We start from the raw sequence: 7,629 nt of genomic DNA, 5'->3' as shown, positions 1-7,629 counted from the left end.
TAATCATCCACAAATTCAAACCATGTGTTGGGCAATTACGTATGATTAATTTCATCCTCTCCCAAGCTTGTGCAACATGTTCATGATCAAGTTGCTTAAAATTCATAATATCGTTTCTAAGAGAGATAATCTTAGTGGGAGGAAAATACTTAGAGATAAAAGCATCTTTGCACTTATTCCAAGAATCAATACTATTTTTAGGCAAAGACGAAAACCAAGCTTTAGCACGTCTAAGCGAAAAAGGAAATAGCTTCAATTTAACAATATCATTGTCCACATCTTTCTTCTTTTGCATATCACACAAATCAACGAAGCTATTTAGATGGGTAATGGCATCTTCACTAGGAAGGCCGGAAAACGGATCTTTCATGACAAGATTCAGCAAGGCAGCATTAATTTCACAAGATTCAGCATCGGTAAGAGGAGCAATCGGAGTACTAATAAAATCATTGTTGTTGGTATTGGTAAAATCACACAATTTAGTGTTATCTTGAGCCATCGTGACAAGCAAGCAATCCAACACACAAGCAAACGAGGAACGGGCAAAAAAGAGGCAAATAGAGAAAGAGAGTGAGGATAGAGAGAGAGGGCGAATAAAACGACAAGGGTGAAGTGGGGGAGAGGAAAACGAGAGGCAAATGGCAAAAAATGTAATGCGGGGGATAAGGGTTTGTGATGGGTACTTGGTATGTTGACTTTTGCGTAGACCTCCCCGGCAACGGCACCAGAAATCCTTCTTGCTACCTTTTGAGCACTTGCGTTGGTTTTCCCTTGAAGAGGAAAGGGTGGTGCAGCAAAGTAGCGTAAGTATTTCCCTCAGTTTTTGAGAACCAAGGTATCAATCCAGTAGGAGGCTACACGCGAGTCCCTCGCACCTACACAAAACAAATAAATCCTCGCAACCAACGCGATAAGGGGTTGTCAATCCCTACACGGTCACTTACGAGAGTGAGATCTGATAGATATGATAAGATAATATTTTTGGTATTTTTATGATAAAGATGCAAAGTAAAATAAAAGCAAAGTAAAAAAGCAATGGAAATAACTAAGTGTTGGAAGCTTAATATGATGGAAGATAGACCCCGGGGCCATAGGTTTCACTAGTGGCTTCTCTCAAGAGCATAGGTATTTTACGGTGGGTGAACAAATTACTGTTGAGCAATTGACAGAATTGAGCATAGTTATGAGAATATATAGGTATGATCATGTATATAGGCATCACGTCCGAGACAAGTAGACCGACTCTTGCCTGCATCTACTACTATTACTCCACACATCGACCGCTATCCAGCATGCATGTAGAGTATTAAGTTCAAGAGAACAGAGTAACGCTTTAAGCAAGATGACATGATGTAGAGGGATAAACTCATGCAATATGATGAAAACCCCATCTTGTTATCCTCGATGGCAATAATACAATACGTGCCTTGCTGCCCCTATTGTCACTGGAAAAGGACACTGCAAGATTGAACCCAAAGCTAAGCACTTCTCCCATTGCAAGAAAGATCAATCTAGTAGGCCAAACCAAACTGATAATTCGAAGAGACTTGCAAAGATAACCAATCATACATAAAAGAATTCAGAGAAGATTCAAATATTGTTCATAGATAAACTTGATCATAAACCCACAATTCATCGATCTCAACAAACACACCGCGAAAGAAGATTACATCGAATAGATCTCCACAAGAGAGGGGGAGAACTTTGTATTGAGATCCTGTAGGATCAAAAGTATGTCTAGATGGGGATGATTAGACTACTTGACCAATTAAAAATCTATCCTTTTCCCAATTTTAGTCTTTGGCAGATTTTAGCTATCTTAGCACAAGTCAAGCAATGTTAACACAATTCAAGCAAGCATGCAAAGAGTCTATGAGCAGCGGAAAGTAAAGCATGCAACTTGCAAGAGTGTAAAGGGAAGGGTTTGGAGAATTCAAACGCAATTGGAGACACAGATGTTTTTGTCGTGGTTCTGATAGGTGGTGCTATCGTACATCCACGTTGATGGAGACTTCAACCCACGAAGGGTAACGGTTGCGCGAGTCCACGGAGGGCTCCACCCACGAAGGGTCCACGAAGAAGCAACCTTGTCTATCCCATCATGTCCATCGCCCACGAAGGACTTGCGTCACTAGCGGTAGATCTTCACGAAGTAGGCGATCTCCTTGCCCTTACAAACTCCTTGGTTCAACTCCACAATCTTTGTCGGAGGCTCCCAACTGACACCTTGCCAATCTAGGAGACACCACTCTCCAAGAAGTAACAAATGGTGTGTTGATGATGAACTCCTTGCTCTTGTGCTTCAAATGATAGTCTCCCCAACACTCAACTCTCTCTCTCTCACAGGATATGGATTTGGTGGAAAGAAGATTTGAGTGGAAAGCAACTTTGGAAGGTTAGAGATCAAGATTCATATGGTGGGAATGGAATATCTTGGCCTCAACACATGAGTAGGTGGTTCTCTCTCAGAAAATGTGTATTGGAAGTGTAGGTATGTTCTGATGGCTCTCTCCACGAATGAAGAGTGGGTGGAGGGGTATATATAGCCTCCACACAAAAACTAACCGTTACACACAATTTACCAATCTCGGTGAGACCGAATTGAGAAACTCGGTCGGACCGATTTAGCAAACCTAGTGACCGTTAGGATTTTCGGTGGGACTGAGATGCAACTCGGTAGGACCGATATGGTTAGGGTTAGGGCATAACGTAATCTCAGTGTGACAGATTACACAAACTCGATGGGGCCGATTTTGGTAATAAGCTAACCAGAGAGTTGGTCAGGTAAACTTGGTGGGACCGATCGCTCATTTCGGTGGGACCGAAATGTTACAAAAGGGAAACAGAGAGTTTACATTGCAATCTCGGTGGGACCGATCACTCATCTCGGTAGGACCGAAACGTTACGAAGGGAAACAGAGAGATTACAACCCCATCTCGGTGTGACTGAGATCCCTATCGGTGAGACCGATTTGCCTAGGGTTTGTGGCAGTGGCTATGACATCTGAACTCGGTGGCGCCGGATAGAAAGAATCGGTGGGGCCGAGTTTGACTTTTGGTTTAGGTCATATGTGGATGTGGGAAGGTAGTTGAGGGTTTTGGAGCATATCACTAAGCACTATGAAGCAAGAACCTCATCAAGCAACACCTCATCCCTCCTTGATAGTATTGGCTTTTCCTATGGACTCAATGTGATCTTGGATCACTAAAATATAAAATGTAGAGTCTTGAGCTTTGAGCTTGAGCCAATCTTTTTGTCCTTAGTATTTTGAGGGGTCCACTTTCCTCATCCATGCCATGCCATTCATTGAGCTTTTCCTGAAATATTAATCTTGGAATAATGTTAGCTCAATGAGCTATTTGTTGTTAGGAATTACCAAAACCACCTAGGGATAGTTGCACTTTCAATCTCCCCCTTTTTGGTAATTGATGACAACATATAGATCAAAGCTTCGACGAATGATAATAAGAGTGAAAAACATTGTCGCTTTGAGAAATATGTGAAAAGCAAGAGCTCCCCCTAAATTTGTGCATAGTTTATGGTTTGCTTTGGACTGCAAATGCACAGAGAATTAGGCTCATGGGTTACTCTTCCATGTCACATACATCTTGGTGGAGCGCTCAAAATGATAATAATTAAATACATGCACTTATCACCAAGCAAAGTGAATGATCATATAGGGATTAAATGATAATGTCATCCAACAAGCATTAATGTAGCATATGATCAAACACACATGGTCATCCAAGTATCACACAGACAGAAAGTATCTCAATCAAGCAAATAAAGTTCAACCACCAAAGCAAGAGAGAATAAAAAAGCAACGCTCTCTCTCGAAGCCTATGGTCTATACATTTTTCTCCCCCTTTGGCAACGAGTTACCAAAAAGTTCCTAAAAAATGCATAGCACTAAATCGTCTCTCAGGCTTGGTCTTCAGGTGGTGGTGTCCGGATAACTCCAAGAACGAAGGCTTCAGTCGATGTAGATGGAGCTGATGGAGTAGGTGCTGGAGCTGGTGGCACTGAAGCTGTAGCTAGTGTAGATGAAGTTGCTCTAGTGTCTGGAATAGGCACTGCAGCAGATCTCTGAGCTCTATGCACTCTAGCAAATGCATCAGTGGTTGTCTTGCCCTTCCTCTCCTGCATATTATCCTGAAGTTGCTCCACAACAGACTGGATCTCAGTTACCTTCACATCCATGTCATAGAACTTCTGCTCTATGATCCTTTCCAAGCTCTCCTGGTTTTGAGTCAGGGTGGCCATCCCTTTCTCAATCCTTAGAGTGGATGCAATCAAGTAGCCGAGCTGATCTTGCTTACTCTTCAGAAGATACCGAGATGCCTCTTCCATGGTTGGCATCTTTTCAGCTTTCTCTGCCTTTGCCTTCTCCCTCTTTGCTTGAACATGCACAGAAGATGGTTCATCCTCATTCATGACCACTTGGTTGTCCTCAAAGTCTGGATAGATGGGCAGGTGCTCCTTGTCTAGCAGATATGTGACAGTGCCCATCTTGGAGTTAATCAGCTCCTGAATCTGTGGGGCATATCCACAACTCCTCTTCTGATCTGCAGCTATCCTCTTTATGGTTTCCACTATTAGGCTCATGACTTTGAACTTTTGTGGGACATCAAAGATGTGAAGCAAGTTAATTGCATGGCCTCTGATCATCTTGTGATCACCTGACTTTGGCAAGAGAGTGTGCCTGAGGATCCAGTTGATAGTTGGCAAGCCTGACAGAAGGTAATGTACAGATCCAAACTTGTGTGTCTCAAGAGCAGCATCTGGGATCTCCTTGTACATGTGTGCCATGGTGTTGTGATCCTTCTTCTTGTTGGCATAGACATCCAAGTCATCTTCACTCTTTTTCTGGGGCATTGATCAACTTAGCCCATTCCGCAACTGTGGACTGGTATGTAGTGCCCTCAGACATCCAGACTATCTTGCCATCTGGGTAGAAGTGAGATGAGGAGTAGAACTGCATGATAAGCTCATCATTCCACTTTGTGAGCTTCTGAGCCACAAACTCATCAACTCCATAAGCCTTGAAACTGTCATATACTCCTGGATAATGTTCTTCATTCTCCTTGATGTACTACCAGTTGAACCATCTCATGTCACATACTATTGGTTTCTTGTCAAGCAACATTGTCTCATAAAAATCCTGTTGTTCTTTGGTATGGAACTTGTAGTCCACAGCAGTTCTCCTTCTCGTGGCATATGGATTTGACTCTCTTCATAGCCTCAATCCTGAGTCCTTCCTGATCTTCATGTTTTCTGCTACAGGATGAGCATCATTATGATCTGGAATTTTTGGCTTTAACTTCCTCAAAACATTTCTCTCATCATCTTCTTCTTCAGCAACAGTTTCAGGCACTGGGGCCTTGTTTTTCTCAGCAGCTGGAATGTTCCTAGTACTCCTCTTTGGTGCAGATTTGGGTTTTGGAGCAGCTGGCTTAGAAGCTTCTTTAGGCTTAGATGAAGCAGCCCCTAACCTTATGGCATCTCCCATAAGTTTCTGTGCCTTAGGTGCTGGTGCAGCATCTTCTTCCTCTTCCTCTTCAGAGTCTCTCATGATTGAGGATCTCCCAAGCACTCTGACAGTGGTCTTCTTGACCCTCTCTTTCCTCTTCTTCCCTTCTGCAGCAGCCTCTTTGGGTTCAGATTCCAAAGCTACTTGAGTAGAGGCTCTTGCTTTAGACATGGGAATTCTCTTTGCAGGTAATTTGGTCTTCATACCAGGCTTAGTTGCAGCAGCAGTGCTATATTCCTTTTTAACCACTTTCTTCTTGGAAGTGGCCTCATCCTCAACTGCCACATAGTCTTCATCCTCAGATTCAGAAGTTTTCTTCTTTCTGGCCCTAGTGGCAGCTTTTGGCAAGTTGCTGGGTGTGCTCCTGCTTCCATCATCTGAGCTGCTAGAGGGACTAGTGCCCTCACTCAAGTGAACCTGCTCCTCTGACTTGTTCTGGTTGTCACTTTGATCAGACATGATGTAAACACTAACAGCTGACCCTGTGAATAGATTATAGATGAGGTAGAGTGGATGAGCATCATAAAGTACAGAGTTTTTTGCAAAATAATGAATTAAAAACTTAGTTTTAGTTTTCCTCAGAAAGCATTTCAGATCAACCGATTTGTAAACTCGGTGATACCGAAGCAGCTTTTGGAACCTAAACTAGTGAACTCGGTCAGACCGAGTCACAGTTCGGTGGCATCGAGACTGCTAGGGTTTCACAAAGTCCTGAACTCGGTCACACCGATTTGCAATTCTCGGTCAGACCGAGAATTGCATGTGTAATGGCCTGAGCCGAATCGGTGGTACCGAGTTCCACAACTCGGTTGGTCCGAGATAGTTTTGGCGGAAACCTAACCCTAAATTTTCAAATCATCTCTCATCTACGGAGTGTTTTGACTGGATAAGATAGTTTCAATCGTGGCAAGATTCATGGCGAACACAATGTGCTAGGAATCATATAAGGATAGCACAGTGATCAAGTTCATACCCTAGTGTAGGATCGAAAGTATGTCTAGAGGGGGGTGATTAGACTACTTGACCAAATAAAAGTCTATCCTTTTCCCAATTTTAGTCTTTGGCAGATTTTAGCTATCTTAGCACAAGTCAAGCAATCTTAACATAGTTCAAGCAAGCATGCAAAGAGTCTATGAGCAGCGGAAAGTAAAGCATGCAACTTGCAAGAATGTAAAGGGAAGGGTTTGGAGAATTCAAACGCAATTGGAGACACGGATGTTTTTGTCGTGGTTCCGATAGGTGGTGCTATCGTACATCCACGTTGATGGAGACTTCAACCCATGAAGGGTAACGATTGCGCGAGACCACGGAGGGCTCCACCCACGAAAGGTCCACGAAGAAGCAACCTTGTCTATCCCATCATGGCCATCGCCCACGAAGGACTTGCCTCACTAGCGGTAGATCTTCACGAAGTAGGCGATCTCCTTGCCCTTACAAACTCCTTGGTTCAACTCCACAATCTTTGTCGGAGGCTCCCAAGTGACACCTAGCCAATCTAGGAGACACCACTCTCCAAGAAGTAACAAATGGTGTGTTGATGGAACTCCTTGCTCTTGTGCTTCAAATGATAGTCTCCCCAACACTCAACTCTCTCTCACAGGATATGGATTTGGTGGAAAGAAGATTTGAGTGGAAAGCAACTTGGGGAAGGCTAGAGATCAAGATTCATATGGTGGGAATGGAATATCTTGGCCTCAACACATGAGTAGGTGGTTCTCTCTCAGAAAATGTGTATTGGAAGTGTAGGTATGTTCTGATGGCTCTCTCCATGAATGAAGAGTGGGTGGAGGGGTATATATAGCCTCCACACAAAAACTAACCATTACACACAATTTACCAATCTCGGTGAGACCGAATTGAGAAACTCGGTCGGACCGATTTAGCAAACCTAGTGACCGTTAGGATTTTCGGTGGGACTGAGATGCAACTCGGTAGGACCGATATGGTTAGGGTTAGGGCATAACGTAATCTCAGTGTGACAGATTACACAAACTCGATGGGGCCGATTTTGGTAATAAGCTAACCAGAGAGTTGGTCAGGTAAACTTGGTGGGACCGATCGCTCATTTCGGTGGGACCGAAATGTTACAAAAGGGAAA

Source organism: Triticum urartu, chromosome 3 (genome assembly GCF_003073215.2).
Source record: "Triticum urartu cultivar G1812 chromosome 3, Tu2.1, whole genome shotgun sequence".
NCBI classification, from domain to species: Eukaryota; Viridiplantae; Streptophyta; class Magnoliopsida; order Poales; family Poaceae; genus Triticum; species Triticum urartu.
This window is presented reverse-complemented; position numbering follows the sequence as displayed.